The following is a 22711-nucleotide window of genomic DNA, read 5'->3' on the forward strand; positions in this document are numbered from 1 at the left end:
CAATATTGCTAAAGCACTTTAGAATTTTGACTATAACTCCAGAAAGATGATGATGATGATGATGATGATGATGATGATGATGATGATGATGATGATGATGATGATGATGGCGGCAGCTCAGTGGAACTTGTTGAAATCCATTTCTGAAATGTTGTGTGAGACTGAATATGACATGTGATCAATGAGAGAGGAAGGGGAAAAGACTCAAGGGACAAAAGGAAGAAGGAAAACTCGTAAGCAGGTAAAATCCCAACAAAAAATGAATTGGGAACTCTGTGTACTTCCAGAGTATTTTTCCCCCCCTTCTGGAGACATTCATTGAAGGTCAGTATATGAACTCCTTTTCAGAGTTCATAAAGTTCTTCAGCATCGCAAACAGTAAAACTTTATTTCGGGATTTAGCAGGAAGACATCTGCAGACAGAAATGCCATTATCTACCAACATTGGCATAACATTAACAATGTCCTGCCCCAAACTTTAATGAGGTTCTCCTTAATTTGCCTATTAATTGAAACATACCACCCCTCTCTTTCATGTCCTGCTCATTAGGATTAGGTGGTTGGCATTTATCTGTTTTCACTGAGATCATGGGGGGAGGGGGTTAAGAAAAAATAATTAATTCAAAACATTTCTTTTAAGAGTAATTAGATCATGCCATTTTTATTGCTAAAATAGGATTTTGTTTTTGTTTTGAATTCCTTTTACTTACTTTACCGTAACATATTCAGCAAATTCTCCAAAGGTACTGTATTTTCTAATAGTTATAATCGCCAATTGCTTTTACAGTGATGTTCAGAGGGATTTGGAGCACATTAATTATGCTCTGGCTGCCATCGGAAAGGAAGCATGATCAATTATAATATCCGAAGGCTGAAATGGAAGCCCAAAAGCAAAAACATAAAATACTGTGCTGTGACTTCAAAACTGGTAGTTTTAACACTAGAAAATCAAATGAAAGAAAGAAAGAAAGAAAGAAAGAAAGAAAGAAAGAAAGACTGATTTACCATCTCAAAGAAATTATTCTAATGTTGTCTTGATGTTTATTTCCTAATATTGCTACTTGCTGGATGGATTGTGTTGGAGTTACATTTGAGTTTTTGTGTTGTCCTACAATACCAATGTATTGTCTTACACTGTATTTATTTAATTCAGTCATTCATTTCATTTATATAGTTTATATGCTGGCTTTCTCCCAGAGTGAGACCCAAGATGGCTCACAAAAGGAATAAATTAAAACCCAACTATAACATTTAAAATCACCACCTTAAAACAGTATACATTTATTGAAAAGGCATACAAAAGTAAAATATAGAGCACACACTCCAAAAAGAAATCTCCCTGTTAGCGATTACATATTGAAAGTCTATTTGAACAAACAAAGTCTTTGCCTGCTGGTAGAAGAGCAGAGAGGAAGCCAGCCGAGCCTCCCATAGAGGCTCTTTCTCATGTCCTCCTCAAGTCAGTTTGTGATCGTGACAAGACTGAGAGAAAGCCCTCTTCTGTAGATCTTAAGATAAATGCAAGTGCATATATGGAGAAACGGTCTTTCAGATAATCTGGACCTAAGCCATATAGGCATATTACTGATAAAAATAAGCACATGAGATAGAAAAAGTAATCACATTTGCTGACTCGAGACCATTAGTATGGGAAAATGCATTAGGATAGGATGTTTCATTGTAGGAGGGCCACGTCTGCCTACTGGAAATTCTGCAGCCGCACATCTACTGCAGATGATTTTTCCACTAAGGGTAGGCCCTAAACTGTGGTTCTTCCAAGGAGAGGATGGGAAGCCTTGGATGTTCTGGGTTGAAAGCTCCTTCATTCAGTTCAGCAGAGATGAAAAGAATATTTTCTACCTGGTTGAATACTAGAAATTACCTTGGTCCAAAATAGGTTCTCTCACAGTCAGAAAGAATAAAAGAATGAAAAAACTTTTACACAGTTTTCCCCAGGTTTTCAGTATCCTGAAGTGTTCCCAAGGATGTATCTGCATAGATGGACATGTGGGAGGTGGTTGCACCAAAAACAATGTTTTCTACACAGAAAACATGTTTTTCTGCGCACACGCACACACACACACACACACACACACACAAAATGTGTCTTTTTGCACAAAACAACTCTCCTGGAAAACTTTGGGATGCTCAAATATGGGGAGAATTCTGTGCAGAAATATTCACTTTCTGTAGGCAATAACTACAGTAATTCTTCATCCTTGAATGAGGCAATGAAATACTGAAGAATTTACATTCCTACCCCTAAGAGCTTCAAGATGAGCCCGTCAACTGTACCAATCTGGAGCTGACATGTTTAATCCCCATGCCCTTTGCAGCCATGAAAGGGTGAGTATGCTAGCTATACAACCAGATGTCGCAAGGATTCCAAGATACATTAAAACAGCCTGTTTACCCTGAGATAAACACCATGTCACTTCAACCTCTCATTTTCTTGCTCAATCTAGGATGAATCACTGGAGGTGCAACCCTAAAGGAATCAACACCACTTGAAAGATTCAAGACTAAATGCCCTCTACTCCATTTCTATATTCTAGGGAAAATAATAAAACATTATCATTTTTACCCTTTCTATTTATATCCTACTTTCAGATTAAAAATTTCCTTCAGAGAGGACTACAGAAATTGAAAGGAAATACAGTACACTATGCAAGCAGTTGAGGCACAAGGCTTAATAGAAATAAAAATGAACAAACAAGACATGCAGAAGAAGAGGCATAGAGAGAGAAATGAATGGAAAGAAGATCAGTGTTGGAACAAGCATCCGAGGAAGTAGACTTTAGTCTACAAAACTCATGCTGCCAACTTCTTTCTTTCATTTAGTCCCAAAAGTGCTACAAGGTCTCTCTGCATACTGATTCTACAGACTATATCTTTGAATTCTATGGCTATATCTTTGAATTCTAGAACAAAGTGGTGAAAAATTAAAAGACATTAACAAAAGGGTGGCCCAAGGCCTTTAGCTGTCTAAGGCAGAGAAGCAAAGAACTATTATTCTATGCTTTGCCATAAATGATTCTGGCCAAACAATGTTAAAGTCCTTCCAAACAGGAACAAAATCTCTAAAAGTAATATTAGCAGAAGACATTCAGGAATTGGAACAGTTAATAAGGAAGGTCAAAGATGAAAGTGCAAAGCCTGGTCTGATGCTGAACATAAAGAAAACAAAAATAATGACCACAGAAGAAATATACAAATTCAATCTAGATAACAAGAAAACTGAGATAAAGAATTCCCATATCGAGAATCAAACATTGACCAGAATGGAGACTGCAGTCAAGAAATAAGAAGAAGACTAGGAATGGAAAGGGCAACTTTGAAAGAACTGGAAAAGATAATGAAGAGCATACAACTGAGCAGTAAAATCAGAATTGTTCAGGCTATTGTATTCACAATTACCATGTATGGATGTGATAGCAGGACAGTGAAGAAATCAGACAGAAAGAAAATCAACTCATTTGAAACATGATGCTGGAGAAGAGTATTTAGGATACCATGGACAGCCAAGAAGACAAACAAATGAGTTCTTGAACGAATCAGACCAGGGCTCTCCTTGGAAGCAAAGATGATCAAGTAGAGACTATCTTACTTTGGCCACATAATGAGAAGACATGGATCACTAGAAAAAACAATAATGCTAGGAAAGGTAGAGGTTAGAAGAAAGAGAGGGGGATCACAAACTAGATGGATAGACTCAATCAGGGGGATTGTGGGCAAGGGCTTGTAGGATCTGGGCAAGGCAGTGGAGGATAGGGATTCTTGGATATGTCACCATGAATCAGAACCAATTCGAGGGCAGCTCATAACAACAAATATCTCTGTAGATACTATGCCATTAATTAGCTGCTCATATTTCTCAGGTTCGCATACTAAATAGGTCGTGTACTATTATCCCATAATGATCCCCTTTTAGCATAGTAATCCTAAAAGAGAAGAGGGTACCTTTCTGGCAAAGAGGTGTGTTTTTGTCCCTTTGACATCACCAAGGCACCAAAAGTTTATACACTTTCTATGACCTTGTGGGGAGGGGCATTTGCTAGGGCTCCCAGGAAGATGGCACCAGTTGATACCCTTATCTGTATGTTCTTTGCATTAAGCCTTGCAGTTGCCAGTTTTTGCCTTTTGCCACATTCCAAACTATGTTTCTATGTCAGCTTGATATTATCCCGGGGCAGCTTGGGGCATTTTGCTATGGCTATAGAAGGAGAACACACATATGCTTTTTAATCTAAGGTAGCATTTTCATCCAACATCTCATTTGTTGTTGTTAACTGCCCTCAAGTCAGTCACAACCCTGTTGATGAGACATCTCCTAGACTCCCTGTCCTCCACTACTCTACTTAGGTCCTGCAGGCTCATATCGATGATCTCCTTAATAAAGTCCATCCATCTAACATGCAGCCTACCTCTCTTTCTACTTCCTTCCACCTTTCCTGGCATTATTTTTTTCCAATGAGTCCTCCCTTTTCATGATGTGCCCGAAATATGACATCCTCAGTTTTGTCATCTTGGCTCCCAGGGAGATCTCTGGCTTGATCTCATCCAACATCTCACATTGGTATTGTATACTGGTTTCTTCATTTTTCCCCAGCTTGCCTTATCAATATGCAAAAGGCTAAACTGGATTTTTTTTTCAGTTGCCTCCCGTGAGAAACAACTGATTTTGTGCTCAAGTCAGTTTGGGTGAAGTCTATAATCCAGAGATCTTGTTAGCACAATAATACAGCAACAACAATTCTCTTCACATTTCTCCTTTAGCCTATCATTCCATAGGTTTAGCATCTGTGATGGTCTTGTACAGTTGTTGTCATTGCCTGTCACTGCCTTTTATCAATAAGGTCACTCACTTTAACTGTTTTTCAGGTTTGACTGACTCATTCTCTGTTGCTGACTTTTGTTTTGTTTTTTTCATCATTTCTAGCCAGGAGTTGCAAAGCTGTTGTAACAAAAAGGGGGAAATCACTGTGACCTTAAAAGGTTATTGTTTCTAGTCTTCCTGTAACCTGTCATGAGTAGCTGATTGTATCTGTTTCTGTTTACTCTGACAGAAAAAAATAACCCAAGAGAGAAAGACCTAAAACGAAGTTAACCAAGGGACGCCCACTGTGGCTTCTTCTTATGCAGAGGTGGGTGGATCTATTTGTCCCATATGAATTTCTCCATGAGGCTAGCCACTATCAGCTCTATTGCCCAATGAACCACAAGTATTGAAAATTCCACAGGGAACAGGTCACAAATGACAGGCAAGACTAATCAGGTGTTGTGAAGGATCATGTGTGAGTTTCCATTCTTTCGCAGTGAGGGAGAGAAATCCTTGGTGAAAACCCAACAAGTTAGTAATGAGCTTGTTCTGAAACCACATAGTTTCTTCACCTTGGATTCGATGAACTTTTCCTCTAATCCAGTGGGATTCTGCTTATGTGTACTTATGCTGTCTTTGTAACTATAGAGGTTGTGAGGCATAGATACAACACCCCCCCACACACACACACATACACCAAAGGAACACAATGTAGAATCATAGAGTTGGAAGAGACCACAAGGGTCATCCAGTCCAACCTCCTGCCATGCAGGAACCCAGAATCAAAGCACTCCTGACAGATGGCCATTTAGCCGCTGTTCAAAAACCTCCAAAGAAGGAGACTCCACCACACTCTGAGGCAGCATATTCCACTGACACACAACTCCTACCATCAGGAAGTTCCTCTTAGTGTTTTTCCTGTAATTTTCCTGACGTAAGAACCCCTTTACAACTCTGTAAGGGGGGGCAGTTTCTGTATTGGACAGACAACCTGACATTGTTGGTGCTGAGTTGCAGTGGTAGGTATGAAACAGAAGGTTAAAGGGTTAACATAATAACCATGTTTAAATATTTGAAGGGGTGTCATGTTGAGGATGGAGCAAGCTTGTTTTCTGCTGCTCCAGAAAACAGGACCCAGAGCAATGGATGCAAGTTATAGGAAAAGAGATTCCGCCTCAACATTACGAAAAACTTCCTGACATTTAAGAGCCATTCAACAGTGTGGTGAAGTCTCCATCTTTGGGGTTTTTTTTAACAGAGGCTGGATGGCCATCTGATGGGGTTGCATTGATTCTGTGTTCTTGCATGGCAGGGACTTGGACTGGATGGTCGTTGTGGTCTCTTCCAACTCTATGATTCTATGTTTATATGATAATACACAGGCCTGCAAAAATGAGGGTCATAAAATCTATTTTAAAATGTGTGCTAGTTGTATTGGAATTTTCTTCACAATGTGTGTCAATGTGTCTATGTTATAATATGTGACTGAATGAAATGATCCTGCAGAGAATTACCCTGCAAAGATTAATAAAGGGGTTAAAGTCTTCTAACAGACTTTCAAAACGCTTCAGTTTGTTTACATGAAACACAAAAATCCATTCAAAATCACTAAAAGAAATTGCACTGGAACATCAGCATCCTCACTTAATGCTGAGTAGCAACCGAATTGATAAAAAAAATGGCAAATTTGTGAAAGAACTGTGTGTGATATGACATTCTTACTGTGTCTTGCAAATTCAGTACACAAAAATACATTAAAAACAGCTACAATATTGAAAAACAATCCATTGCAGACTTACAAGAGCTACACACATGCCAGCATACATGTAGGCATGCATACACACACACACACACACACACACACACACATGCATGCTCTTTCTGTCACACAAACACTAAATATTTAAGGTTACATGAAATATAGTATTTGTTAAAGACAACATCTTTCTTGTTCTCATTTTTTTTAACACAAATCTTATTTTCTCCTCATCACTGGTATCTTTGTCTATTGATGACACCCAGCTATACTTTGTGACTTTGTACTTGTGATTGATATTTGTTTTTGTTTGGAACCCGCTTCGATCAATATTTTTATTGTTGTTGTTATTGTTGTTGTTATTGCTATTATTATTACACTTCCACTTGCCTTAGGATTCGGGCAGGTAATGTAAGATCTAGTTGGGTAGTTACAACCTGAGTGCCTGACTCCTTGAGGTCAATAAGATGCAACAATGCATGCTCCATCCAGATAGGAGTCACCTTCGAGGAGCAGGTTTATGGTATCAGAGTGATCAGGAATCCACTATGGCTTTACAATTGTTTGTTCTTTGCTCTAGCTGATTTGGCAAGTCTGAAGCCAAAAGGCCTGGCTATTGTCTTTCATGTCCTGGTAAATGTTTGACTTCTGGAGTGCAATGTAAAGACATACTGGAAACTGGTTCAGAAAGCAACAACCCAGTTTCCATCTGAAACCTAAAGTAGTGTGCTCGTGACATTCATCCTTTACAATTAACACTGTTTGCAAGCTTTTTTGTCACCACTTATGTTTGTTTCACCATTTGTTCATTGCAAATTTCCACATTTTAATTCTGAAATCTCTAAAATGAGTTGGCTTTAAGTGATTGCACAGAGTGCCTCCCCCACATATTCCTTTGCTTTGATTTAAGCTCAACTAGAGAAATACTTGCTCATTGCCTTCTACTTTGGACTGGGTGGCCATCCTCTTTCAAGAACAAAAGTTTTTCAGGGATGACACTTATTTTATTTTATTAAATTATTTTAGGTTCATTTTATGGTTGACCCTTTCCAAAGTGTCATACTTAATAAAAGAAACATTATAATATTAAAATAAATAAAAACAAAAAATAAAACACCCAAACAACAATTAATATAAGCAAAAAGTGCATCTAAGACCACTGTGCAATAAAGGAGAAGTTTGGTGGAACCCTTCAAGGAAGCTCATTGCAGAGATGTAGGTTCAGTACTGTGAGGGGGGATCATCTCCCTTGTTCATAAACACTTCATAGGACCTTTGACAGTCAGCAACAACAAAAGCCTCTTTTGATAATCTTCAGATGTGGACAGACTGGAACTAATGAAGACATTCCTTCAAATAACTCATTAAGGTTTTAAAAGATGAAAACCAGCACTTTCAACAAGAAGTACAGTGGAACCCAGTACTTCTGATACAGTATCAGAGTCCTATGAGCCAAACTTCCAGCCTCCATCAATTACTGGATGCCCCTATTCTACACCAGGTAAAATTTCTAAACTCTCATTAAGGGCAAGTTCATTAGAACAGTGCTTCTTAAACACTTATCTTTGACATATTTTGGACTTCAACTCTCATAATCTCTGATCAGCTGACAACCACTGCAGTAGTCACTATAACATGGATAACTGAGGCAAGATCACTTCTTTCCAGGTAGGGTTACAGCTAGACAATGTCAGCTAGTGGCATCAGTGTGACTAAGGTATTGAATTCATCCTAGGTTTTAATATAAACCTTAAATAGGCTATCCAAGGCTGTCCAATAGCCTAACCTCATCATAAGTTCAGCATCTGGGATATCTTCTTTAATGTTTGCAGTAAAACCCAGGACACTGCCCCACTGACACAGCAATGATTGAAGCTAATCTGATTCAAAATCCCATTCCAAGTGATATCCCAGTTGGAAATCTAAAAAAAATTAAATGATTGTGAAAACCTTTCTTTTCTGAAACCCTGGAGCCGCCTTCTGTGGCCTATATCCACTTGCTAAGGGAAAGGGAAAGGCATTCCCCATTGACAAGGTTGACAAGTCATGTCCAACCGTAGGGGCCGGTGCTCATCTCTGCTACGAAGCCAAAGAGCCAATGTTGTCTCTGTGTTCATGTGGCCAGCATGAATGCACAGAATGCTGTTTACCTTCCCACTGGAGTCGTGCCTATTTATTTACTTGCATTTGCATGCTTTCAAACTGCTAGGTTGGCAGAAGCTGGGACTAGTGATGGGAGCTCACCCCATCATGTGGCACCCAGGCCTCAAACTGCCAACCTACTGATCTTGCAATGAACAGAGTCAGCCTCTTAACTACTTGAGCCACCGCATCCCTTCACTTACTAGTCTCAACGAAAGCAAAGCAGATTCATAGAATCCGTTGCTTTATTGTAAGTCAACCATCATGTAAATTGCATTGATGGGCATTCTCAAGTTAGAATTAACAAAATTATTTAGGCCTACATGGATTTAATATAAGCTTATTTTATTAGACTTTCAATTTTTGTAAAGTATAGAATCTTCATGGAGAAGAAGCAAAATCCAGCCCAATCTTGCTTCTCCTTCATGTATTTAAGGACATGGCTTTTTTTTCCTTTTTTTTTTTTTGTAACATCAAAACACGAGCTCTCTCCTCACACTTGCAGCATTTCAGTAGAGTAGAACAAATGTTTTCTTTGTTGTGAACACGTTGTTCCAAACAGCAGTGTTTGTGTGATGCTGTGTACTGATCCTGATCCTGGAGCTGATAAAGGGGAAATGTTACAGAAAGTATAACAAGTCATTCAGATAAGCCTTCTTGACCACAGTGAGTTGCTTTTCCTAAGAGACTAATGGACAGATGGCTGGTTGTGGAAGGAAGGGGAGGGTAATTCCATCAAGGCAAGATCAGATTATTCTTCACTCTGTTTATGAGGTATGGATGTTCTGTACAGAGTTGAGCACCAAAATGAGGAAGGAAAATTAGGCTGAAGGGAACCCTACAATGTAAAATCTTGCTTTTTTTGCCTTTAAAAAAAGAACATTGTTTACTTTCCCATTGTCATACCCAAACAAAAGGCAGTGCCTCCAAGGGCCAGAATACTCCAAAAGCAACCCAGAAGTCCCTGTTATCTGGGCATTCTCGAGTGATGTTGGGTGGCTGTTCACACATGCATCCTGCTGGGCCACCTGCCACTACTGGAACTGAAAATGAGGTGTCCAGCATTGATCACATGTCTGGGCACTTCATTTTGACCTCAGAGGAAAAGATTTGCTCTGACACCAGCAGGCATCACAGTGGGATGCATGGTAAACTGCCACCTGATGCTGCTCCAGGGCACTTCAAATTTTCTGAGAAGATTTGGAGCAACCTCTGGGTTGTAAAATTCATATTAAGCATGCTATAATGCAGGTTCAGTGCTGGACTGGCCATACGTCATCAGGACAGTTCACACCAGAATCAGGGATTGGGCCTTGCAGCAACTGGAATGTTTGCTATGAGGATGGAGAAGGATGTGCTATTTGGCTTGCGTGGACACAGCCATAGACTACATATGTATACCTCCCAGAGCTGTATGAGGATGGTGTCATTTTGGTATTTCTGATGCAGCTATATAGCTCTCACATTGCCAGTGATCAGTGGCATCAGAAAAAAAAGCATGCAGGTATAAGTGTTCCATTTGCCAGAGTTGGAAGTTAGGCAGAATGGAAGGAAATGGTGTAGAAGATGGAGAAATTGTGACTAGAGAGAGTATACCCTCAGGCATGCATTTTCTGAGGCTAATTCTACTACCAACCCTTTAATTATGAATTGCCCCAGGGAATGTACTCTACCTCACTACTATGAGTTGAGGCACTTCCCTGCATTAGCCAAAGGATTTATTGTAAAGGCTGCATGTTTCATGCATACATGGTAATTATAGACTAGTCTAATAATGACCATAGACTAATAAAGACTACCAAAAATTACATAACTTTAAAGTGGATAATGATATTCAGACAGTGAAAAAATTCCTATATCTTGGCTGAGTCATTAATCAAAATTTTGGCAGCAGTCAAGAAATCAAAAGAAGACTAGGACTTGGAAGGGCAGCTATGAAGGAACTAGACAAGATCCTGAGGATTTATCATTAAATATCAAAGTCAGAGTTGTCCATGCCATACTGCAGAACACTGTCACAGTGCTATTATTCCATTTTTACTGCTATGGTTGCCTCCTGTGGCTTTCTCAGGTTTGTAGTTTAGTGAGGCCAAAGAGCTCTCTGGCTGAGAATTATAAATGCCCTTCCCTTAACTGCAAATCCCAGGATTCCACAGGAGGCACCCATGGCAATAAAAGTGGAATACTAGTGTTATAACAGTATAGTGTGGTATTGTCTGCTCTTTGGGAATTGAACTCTAATCACCAGAGTCATAGCCAAACGTTCAAACCATTACACCATGCTGGCTCTCAGGCTAGAGACTCACACAATGCTAATATAAGAAGAGATGCATCAGGAAAAAAGAGGACCAAAAAGGATACCATTTAGAAAAGTTATGACTGTGGAGTGAACTACAAAATTATGCATTTCCTATTTTTGATTATGGGAAAATGCCTCAAGGTTATATATGATGTAGGGGGAACCATGACATGAGACAGATGTTTTCAGTAGCACTTCTGTCTTTATTGGAACATGCCGTTCCTCTGGGAATAAAGGATGGGCATGCTGAGGCTTACATTTGGGAGTGGAAAACACTTATGTGGCACATAAGTTATAAAAGAGTACTTATTTAAGAAAGAGTTGGAATATAACATGGAACTGGATCTAATTAAACTTGTAGTGTCAGTAAAATTTCAGGTGTTTCCTTGATTCAAGGTGATGGAGCAGTTATAGCTGGTGAGCTGATAAAAAATGTGATTTGGTGGTCCATTGTGAGAATCCTTCTGAAACTTTTTTGTGAGGTTTTTGGGCTATGTGGCCACGTTCTAGAATAGTTTCTTCCTCTTCTAGGAACTCTTCTAGAACATGGCCACATAGCCTGAAAAAACCCACAAAAAAACTATGGATGCCGGCCATGAAAGCCTTCAACTCCACTTCTAGAAAGTACTCTGACCATCCTAGTTGCAATTACAGAGACAGGTGAAATGCAATTCCCCTAAAATTGCCCCTTGGCAATATCAATTAATGATCTTTTAGATTTCTTCACAAAGGCCCAGCAATCACTCAAGTAGACATAAACCATAACAAAGAGCTTTCCCACCACCCGCTGGAAATGTTCTAGATAATAGGACATGGTGTTCCTTATCACCTCTTCCTATTCTTGGCAAAAAAAATATATTCTTGGTACCAACTGAAGTGTGGATTGTACATTCAGATTTTGCTTACATGAAAGGGCAGCTTAAGGACCAGTTAGAGTTCTATAACCCAATTCCACCACTTCCCTAACAGGATCAAGATTGATGAAGTAGTGGTCTATGGATCAGTTGGCTAACAAAACTCTACCAAAGACTTGGAACCAATACATTGCATTTTATAAAGGAGGGTCTACAATTTTTTAACGGGTGTACAAAAAAATGAATGTATTCATGAATATGTTCTTAAGTGCATACTCATTATGTAGTCAGGATTAACTTTGCTTTCCTGTTAGGTGTAAGCAGAATAATTGCTGCATACATGGCCATCATCCAATATATAGGCCAAGACCCTGCCCTGCCAGTGGAGTTACGAACCCCTGTAATGAACACTAACACGAACTAGTGGTTGAGAAACATGGCTGCAAATGCACAATTCTGCTTATGTCCTGTCAGGTGGGAATGACCATAGGCCTAAAAATCACTCCAAATGCATACTGGCACTTACAGCTGCATGTTTTAGTAAAAGGATGCTGACACAGTACTTTTTGAAGATCTCTTGTGTCCTGATAATTTACTGTGAAAATTCTTCCTCGATTAAGCAATAACAGCTTTACACCAAGTGGTGGGCTCTCAGAGACTCTATCTTTGTTTAGTGTTATTTTCTATTTTTTGTGATTAATATCTCTTTGATATGTTTTCTTTTGTATGTTTTTGTGACTTATATGGATGTTTGATAAAGCACCTAATAAAATATTCATTAAAAAACATGTGCAAACCATAAATGAGTATGACAGCCACAGTTAGCCCATACTTACAGTGCAATCTCAATGCAATCCTATACAGTTTCCTATATACACTGCAAGTAAATCCCATTGTATAGGGATGCGGGAGGGGGGGGGGGCTTCTCAGTAGCCAGTTTGTATGGTTGCACTATACATTTTGTCTTTTATTTAATTGAAAATGTTTGGTTTGAATAATTTCTAAGCTTGTTTGAATCTGCCTATTGTGGAAAAAGCCAGAAATGAAAGAAGAAAAGAAAAAGAGAAGGAGGAAGAGACAGTTGTTGCATTATAGATTATTACCATGTGGATTATGTGGAGATAATCAAAATATACACATTTGTGAACTTGTTTAAAATTAATCAGACTAAACAATTTCTAAACTAAACTAAACATAATATGAATATATATATATATATATATATATATATATATGCGCTTTTTAACGTATTCAACATAACAGAACTATGGGACAAAATATGAATGTTTATAAAATGCAGTAACATAGTCAATTTGCAAGTGCAAAATACCAAACACAGATGCATGTACTAGCAATATGACATATTCATATCACAGTCCTGTCTATTCCTAAATAAGTATCATTATGTTCAAGTACGTTTCTGTCCAAATCAATGAATTCAAGAGTATAGCTTCCCAAAAAAAAACCAATGACATTTAAATGGATGGTCTAGAAAATATATTTGTGGAGAAAATGTGGTTATCATTCAAGACATACATTTTTAAATATGTTTCACCAGTGGCATGTAATTCCCTTAATGCGTAATTTGTTACATGACAAATGTTGGTGCAGTGGCTAATCACACGCCGCTTATATTGACCAAATAAAGGTTTCGGTCCCAACAAATGGACATATACATGATCTATGCAAATGAAAATTTTAGTATGCAGTCAGATTCATCCACAAAAGACTTCTTACTTGCACAGCAGTTTGTAATATATGCTAAATCCAGTAAGAACAATTTTTCCCATCAAATTTTATATTTCAAACTGGTGGTCACATTTGTGTTAAGTTTGGATGGATTCCAAACATGAAAATAGGGATCAGTCCTTTAAATAAAAATACTTTTAGCTGACATCATATCCTTTATTTATTTATTTTACCAAAGAACATGGAAAGAAATGTTTAAAGAGAAACTGAAAAAAATACCCCTACCTTTTACAATAGGATTTCCCCTTTATGCAGTCACTGGTGGGTCTTGCTTTGCTTCCGGTGAATCACTAGAAAGGGGATAATGGTGGATAAAGCATTTATGAGTGAATCATGTATCACATTTGGAAAGAAGTGTTATCATAACTATCTCATTCCTATTTCTGGAAATGAATAAACATTGTTTTAGTAATAGCTACATACCTGCTTTTTATAAATATGAGGCAATCTGGAAATCCCTGGTTTGAATTTCACCCAACCCTGGTCTCACTAGGTGGTCTTAGACAACCCACTGTCTATTAGGCCTGTTACAGACTGCCAAAATAAAGCTGCTTCGGGTCTCTTTGGAGGTATGCTGTTTAAATGATGCATGCATCCTAAGAATCCGGAAGCTGCACCAAAGCTGCACTCCAGTGCTTAGGAATGGAGTGTGGCTTTGGTGCGACCTCCAGACTCTTAGGACCCATGCATCATTTAAATAGCATACCTTCAAAGACACCCCACGCAGCCTGCAACAGGCAGTCTGTAACAGGCCTTAGTTTCCATACCCTATATCTGTATGTAGAATAATAAAATAATAATAAAATGAACATGTCCCTTCAGATGTGGCTGGACTCCAAAACCCACTAGCTCTAGCCAATATAGCCAATGGGGAAGGTTGCAGTCAAAACACACGTTGAGGGCCACTGAATTGTTAGGACTGCAACCAGATCCTACCTGTGAACACTTGAAGGCACAATTAAAATGTTACATACTCTAAGACAGTGCTCCTTTCAACCATTTATGATGAACAGGAGAATATCCATGTCCAGTTTTTTTTTATCATAAATGGTAATGTACACATTTTTGAAGGGTGTCACATGTGATTTAATATCATTCTGTACTGCATCTGGAGAAATGGATTTATATCCATGAAAGCACACACTAAAATTAAAAAAAATTAGTCTTAAAGGTATTGCCACATTCCTTTTTTTTCTCCCCTCCCTTCCCTCTTTTGATGTGACACTCATGCAACTCATGTAACTAGGTGAAGGTCAAGCTCCTTGCCCTTAGCTATAGTTGAACCATTGCTAAGATAGAGTTTAAGCAAACTAATGGACCAGAACCATCAATACCAAGCTTCCTATTAGCTGTTTTTTTTCCAAATGTTCTCGATAATGTTGAACCTCCATTCATGTCAGCAAACAAAATCGAAGCAACAGGAGTTCTACCCTTTTTCCAGAAAGAAATGCCTTTTTCCCAATAGTCATTTCAGAAGTGAATGTATTGTTCTATTTCATACTGTCCAACATTTCATAGGTGAAAACTGGGACACATATGGCTGAACTACATTACAGTGTGATCAAGATCACAAAAATTTTTTAAAAAGGAAGAGTACACAAGCTTGGAGATGCTGCTTTTGTCTTAGAAGTTTATCACATGAGGGACAGGACATCATTGTCCCATCCCTGTCCCATCCTTCCCAGCCGGTCGCAGGAAAGACTTTCACACATAACTTGACTTGGCCGAGAAGCACCAGTGAAAGTGATTGTGCAAATCACTTTCACATGAAAGCGGGCTGAAAAGTGCTTTCTGCCATCAGTAAAGTGTCATTCTGCTGTCATTTGCCGTCATTTTGTATTAATGGAAGAACCCATTAATACCATGATGGCTGAATGCCAGGAACAGCACGCTTTCATGTGAAAGTGATTTCTGCGATAATAAATATAATAATAAAATTTTTATTTATATGCCGCCCTTCCTCCGATCAGGGCGGCTCACAACATAATTAAAATACAAACAATTCCAATAAAAACATATTTAAAAACAAACCAACAGTAAAGCCCCAGGAGTCACGGATGGGTCATGGATGGGATAAGGACTCCTAGAAAGGGCAAGATCTGTCCCTTTCTTTCCTCGTTTCCCTGCTGCTTTATCGGAGTGCAAACTATATTTTTGCTGTTTGAACTCAGCTTCCAGCAATTGAAGTAAGCTGAGGACAAAGGAGGAAAGTAGGAGGAGGAGAAAGAAACTGGGACATTTTAAAAGATATGAAAAAGCAGGACAGCAGAAGATACACTGAATTGTCCCTGCTAGGCAATATACTACTTACATGATGAACAACAGTGTGTTGCCCTGCTGCATTGGGAGATTTGCTTAAGTGGGCAATGAGCAGACCCAATGAAAGCAGAAAGCAAGCAGTGGTGAGGTCTTGCAGAAAAAAGATTGCTTGCTCCATAGGTCCTGCCTTGTGTTGTGGTACCGGTTGCCAATCTCATACGTTTTGTATATGGCATAGGACAAGCAACTTGTCTTTTGCTTCAGCAAGCAAAATGCCTTGACAGCATTATTTGCATGACCTGCATGTCTGCACTGTTGAATGCACTGTTCAGTAGCCACCATATATTTACATAGGAAGGGAATGAAAATTTTAAAATGGTTGGAAATTAGAAAATGGTTGTAAAACAGGTTTCTCAAGAATCCTAGAAGGGTAAGAATCATCACAGCTCAAGAGTTATTCTGTGAAAAATATGCATGTAAGGTTTTTTGTGCAGAAAAGAACATTTTCTGCAGTAAAACAGCACTCCTGTGCAGAAAACAAGTTTTCTGTGCAAAAAGACTCATATGCTCCTCTCTATATATATTATTATTATTATTATTATTATTATTATTATTATTATTATTATTATTATTATTATTATTATTTGCACTGAATAAGTCCCAAACTGTGAACATTCAATAACTGAATCAAGTTCAAAATCTTTCTCACTGCAAGGAAAAAAAATGTTTAAATTTTTTGTTCTTGTCTGAAAGAATGAAATTCATGAAGATTTACATTTCTGCTGGATAATTCCATCTTATCAGCACCTCTCTCTTTTTAAAAAAAAAACTGATATAAATTAGCCAACAACTCACATCTTCTTCCCACTGTACTCATGGCCTCCCCAAACTATGGTCTTGCTTGAAGAAGCTATAGTTCTCTTTGTTGAAAGTGAAGAATGGTGAGACAATGCTTGTACAGAGGATTATGTGCTGCTAGGGGTTAATGAATGAAATTTATTATTACGGTTGATGACCAGCAACTAGGGGTTAATGGACATAGTAGCAGCTGGGGTTTTTTAGGTATTCTCTCCCTTTGTGTTGCTCCTTCAGTCAGGGTAAATTTTTCAATAGGTTACATTATTTGCTGCTTTAGTTCTCAGGTTTTTGTTCTTTTTAAAAAGATACAATGTTTCTTTTCTCCCAAATGATTTTGTCACAATTCCCACACTAGTGGCAACATTTTATTTCCAACCTTGAGTAGATTCTTTTTTAATTCTTAGGCAAATCAGTTAGCTTTATTTCTCATCTTTTTCCTCTGTTTATTAACAAAAGGTAATACTATACTGCACCGGTGAAATGGCACATTTGCACTATATCATTATAATCTAAGAAAAAGTATTTTTAAAAAATCAGAGAGAAGAAAATATGTCCAGTAGACAATAAGACAACCTCAGCAAACCATACTATGTTTTTTCTTTAAAAAAAAAAACTTAGGAAGAGCTGAAGGGCAGATCCAAAAAACTGCTAGAAATAGTTCCAAAGAACAAAGAAAGTGGATGCAGAGGCGGCAACAATCAGCAAAACCATAGAGCTGTATTGCAAAAAGCATTCACGATGTTTTTGGATTAGTCTGGAGTCTTTCCTATTAGTTAATTGTCTCATAGATTGATATTGTAAGATCTGGTGTCTATTCTTTCTCCCCTTCAACCATGTAGTACTTCTTTATCAAATATGTGCCATGCCCAAGAAATATTTCCCTTCCATGAAAATAATAATTCAAGACCAGCTTCTATGTTTACTGGCATTCTTAATCTTAGCCCATGCCAGTCCTCATTGGAATTCACAGAGTTGCCCTGATTCAAGTATTTGAATTACTCATAAAATGAGGGAAAGCATGGACAGCACAGTAGCTTTTTGCTCCCAAGACATTTAATTTCCTGCCCACCGCATTAGGGCCCTTCCATCATTTTGTGCTTTTTCTCACGTTGTTCTCTCACCAAAAAAACAAAGGAAACTATATTTACAGGGAAAATCTTTTAGTCACTTGTATGAATACATATCAACTAATACTTGGATCTGCTTTTACTAGCTGGAAAACATGAGTCGCATGAAGCATTATTTGTACTTATCGGCTTTCCATTTCCTAGTGACTTCTCCCTAACCTCACGTATTTATTTGAAAATGAATTTGAGGGTTGATATTACTAACTTATAGGCAATTTGCCAGTCACAGAATAATACACTGAAACTTTTGGTTTTCAAACAGAAACAGTGTAAGGAAATTTGAGTTTACTTTTAAAGTCCAGAAGAATGAACAATCAAAGGAAGCTGCGATAACACTTAATTTTTGCCTAGACAGATCTAGAGCTTGTTACCACACCCGGCATACCCTGCATTATTTTGGAAAATAAATATTTTGTTATATTTTATTATAACAGCAGTTAAAGAGAGGCCAAAGAGCATGGACCTGGAAAGGTCAGATGACCTTTAAACAAACTTCTGATGATGGTCGCATAGACCTGGGAACATGTAGAAAGGACCCCTGTAACTTTATGACCGTGAATAATGCTGCTTCCCCACCCCGTGTCATGTACATTTTGCCTGAAGTTCACAGAACAAAGTTTGTCAACATAAAGCATTAACCAAATCTTTCTGCTAGCCCCTATGGTATTTTCACACACTCCATCCTATCCCAAACTCCTTGGGGTTGGCTTGATCTTATTCCTCCTCGATTTAATCAATGTCACTACCATCAACCAAAACTATTTCTTTTATAAGCCGAATTCATTATCCGGTAGAGATCTGAATCCAATCCTCTCTGCATCTGTCCCCCAGATTAGAGCCTGACTTCTAGAATTGGTAATCATTGCCCATTGCAATCCTTTAATTTGCTATCCACTACCAACATTTTATATACCTTTGTTCTTGTGTGTGTGCATGTGCTTCGTGTGAATGTTGACATTCCTCTTGTTGAGCAAATAATAAAATTGAGTTGTATTTTGGAGTCCTAGGTTTTCAGAAGCAGTAAACATAGGCTGACTAATCCTGGCCAGTGTTACCCTGGCCCTCTCACTTCCTATTGAGCTGAATTAATTTCCCCATTGAATTCAGCTTGTGGATGCCCTCTCGGGACCCCCTGAAATTTAGGTAACAAGCTTTCCAAAATGTAATATGAGAAAGTTAAGTTCAGGGTCTCTGAGAGTGGTTTTTTTTCAAACAAAAATAAAAGATAGCCCTCCGTATGGCCAGGTCATCTCAAGATAGGTTGGTGCATGTGAGGACTATAAAATCTATCTTGAATTGCAGAAGAGCAGGGCCTCTTGGGAGAATTTGAGATTTGCACAAGAGCAGCCATCTTGTGGGAGCCTGATGCTCTTGTGAAAAGCTCTCCTCTTATGAAGTGTTCTTTATATAGTCCTGCCTCATGTGCTCCTCACTTCATTCACCTGGGCCCTTACAGCTTGGATCAGAAAGAGCAGACACTAGTAGTCCTCACTGTAGATTGGCCCCACAGCATTCAGGATGCAACTTCAGACCATTTTGCTGCCTACCAAATGCTCAGGGGTTGGTCAGTTATGAGTGCACCTAACAAACTCTCTTCCTGCTCTTGCCTGACCAAAAATATGGGATTTGGGGCTACTCTGGCCTAACAACAAAAACATACACAACATAGTTAGCCCCCTCCTAGATCCCTGTAATTTGCAACAGCCTCCCCACCCCTGACCCCACTTATATGGATGATTCCAAACATTCATTCCTGTAAATCATGCCATCTTGTGGCTTTTGACATCTCTTTCATTCTAGACAGCTATTGATGTAGATTTCTCCTTGCTCTCCTTGCTTAGTTTATTTGGAAGAGATGAGGCTGGAACACTGGGTTACACAGAGGTGAAAGAGCTTCTGTTACAGGATTAGAGGGCATTACTTACTCAAGCTCTAACGGGAATTTGTGGGAGGGCAACTCTGCTGTGTCTCATCCTTCATGCTGATGCATTCTTCCATCTACACACTCTTTTTAGGAATAGAATAAGAGGTAAATTCCTCTTAACAGCTTGTTCCTGAAAGTAAATGTGAAAAAACGGTCAACTAGGCACAAATGATACCCTTTAGATGAATTTCCTAACTGACAACAACAACATCTTGAAAAAGTATAGGCCTATGACTCTAACATCATCATCTTCTTCTTTCTCCTGTATGATTTTTAACACCTTTGTATGATGAAAAAGCAAGTGGAGCTTTGCAAGCTTACAATATGTATTTTGTGCATTTTGGCTGACCCAATAAAAATATCAATGGTTTGTGGATATTGGATGTTATTGTATTTTGCTGTATGGCCAGTATGGCTACCCCTGAATATGCATTCCATAGTCCTGGTTATATCTACTATAGTCGGCCCTTCTTATACACAGATTTTTATACACAGATTCAAGCATACACGGTTTGAAAATTCCAAAAAGTATAAATTTCAAATATCAAACCTTGATTTTCCATTTTTTATAAAGGACAATATTTTGCTATGTCATTATATTTAATGAGATTTGAGCATCCACGGATTTTGTTATCCACGGGAGATCTTGGAACCAAACCCCAGCGTGTAACAAGGGTCCACTGTATAACACAAAACACACGCTGCAGCTAACTTCTAAAAATAAAAGTGACAGTTCTCAGCCTTGCTGGAAAACTCATGATTTGAGCTAAACTTTGGGTCCTAAAAATATTGGCTCCCCATGAAAGTTCTGAGAGTGGAATAGCTGGCAGATTCTGGATAGAATCTACAAGGATATGAGTAGAAAAACATTTTTGTTAGACCAACTTTCAACCTTTCTGAATTTTTCTAAAATTGGCTACCAGAATGGTTTTTGTTTTATTTTGGTTTGGTTTTGAAGGTAACATAGCAGAGGATGTTGGCTAGTAAATGGTGTGAAAGGCCAATACAAAGGCAGGTATAGTAAATTAGCCACTTTTCCACATCCAAGTAAACTGCTAAAAACATCTTCTTCTATCACAGCTGCCTGTCTAAAGATAGGTAAACCTTTAGGGTTCTCCGCATTTGGCTAAGCTGTCACTCTATCAATTAAAAGTCTGAAAGTAATGTGAAATATTTGGAGAGTGTTGTCCCATGACTTCTTGCTGCCCCATCTACTGCCTGAATGCACAGCTTCTCTTAAAAGAGTGACATGGTCAAAGGAAAAGCTAGGGCTCCTCCACTCCCCACCATTCTCCTTCACTCATATCTCAGGGCCCTTTTACACTACACAGTTATAACACTATGATTTCCCTTTAACTGCCATGGCTGCATCCTATGGAATCTTGGGTTTGTAGTTTGATCAAACAAATGCCATAAGTCCATAGGAAGAAACCATGGCAGCAAAAATAGAATCATTATGCTATAACTGTATAGGGTAAAAAGGCCCTCAGCAGTGATGTAGATCAGTGTTGTTTGACTCAGACTCAAATCGGATTCAAGTCATTCCAGTGACTCGACTCAACTCAAGATTTCCATATTTTTAAATACTGACTTGCTGACCTTAGAGGAGGAATCTTTCAAAGCATTTCCTAATAGTAAGCAAAAGTCATACACACTGGTGCACAAAGTGTTTTTCAGCGGGGAACACAGCAAACAAGTTCAGTAAAGGGCATGAGGTGGAAAGATCCTCTAAAGCTTTTCCTAAGCAGCAGGGAAGACTCCTCAGACCCGGGGTAGCATTTTTCACAGGCTGCCAAACAGACCTCAACCCCCAGCTCATTTTCTCATTTGTTATCATAATCTTCCTGTTTCTTCCCCCAAACCAAATGAAATAATCACACACTTTTGCACACACACACACATTGAGTCCCCTTGATGGCACTGATTTACTTCAGTAGCCTGGATCCCTCCATTCTATCCCCCACCCCTGTCTGACACACACATACACACACCCTACCACCTCCTCCTTTTTTTTCTATTAAAACTGACTTTCAAACTTGAGGCTCAATTTGAAGATAGAAACTTGAGACTTGACTTGAGACCTGGAGTAAAAGACTTGATCACGTCATTGGCCACAATGGAATTTGGGAAGTTAATTTATTCAAGGGCTCCTTTAAGCTCTAGTTAAGAAGACAATAAGAAGATATTAGAAAGGAAAAGAGGGAGTCTGAGGTTAGAGGGAAAGCGAATGAAGGGAATGTACCTGGGGAATGGATATGTGGAGTATCCTTGGGGAGGATGGAAGGGCAGGCAGAGTTCCCCTGAGATTGCATGAAAACTCATTTGGCCTCAAGTTGTGGGTTTTTTTTTTTTACAATTTTTATTAAACATTTTAAAATCTTTTTTTTTAAAATCATACATCACATATTATCCTAATCATACCATCACAACTTTACACAAGCACAAATACGTACTTTCAAACATATATAGCACTGTCTATATTATTTTACAATCCTAACTTGTCATTTAATATATTTGACATTGGTGGCCTTCACCACCAGCTATTCTTTTCTTTCTGAAACCTTCTACTTCAAATCCTCCTTTCCCCTTCTCTTTTATCCATAATTCTTCCCTCCTTAGCTTCCCTTAACTTTCAACATTCCTTAACTTTCATTTCCTTCTTTCCTTCTTTCCTCATTCTTCTTTCTTTAGCCTCAAGTTTTAATCCCATGAGTTCAAATTTGAATCAGGCTGAGATGATCTTGTGGCTTTCCTGGCTTCTATCTCTGTCTCCATTTCCAAATGCTCTCTCTCTCCAACCACAATCCATCACAAAGACCAGCTCTTTAAAAAGGTAGACCTGATGAGAGCCAAACTCACATAAAATTGACAGTAGGCAAAGTCAGTCTTAAGAGACAGAGAGAATTGTAGCCGGATGTCTTCAT

This window comes from Sceloporus undulatus, chromosome 4, assembly GCF_019175285.1.
Source record: "Sceloporus undulatus isolate JIND9_A2432 ecotype Alabama chromosome 4, SceUnd_v1.1, whole genome shotgun sequence".
NCBI lineage: Eukaryota > Metazoa > Chordata > Lepidosauria > Squamata > Phrynosomatidae > Sceloporus > Sceloporus undulatus.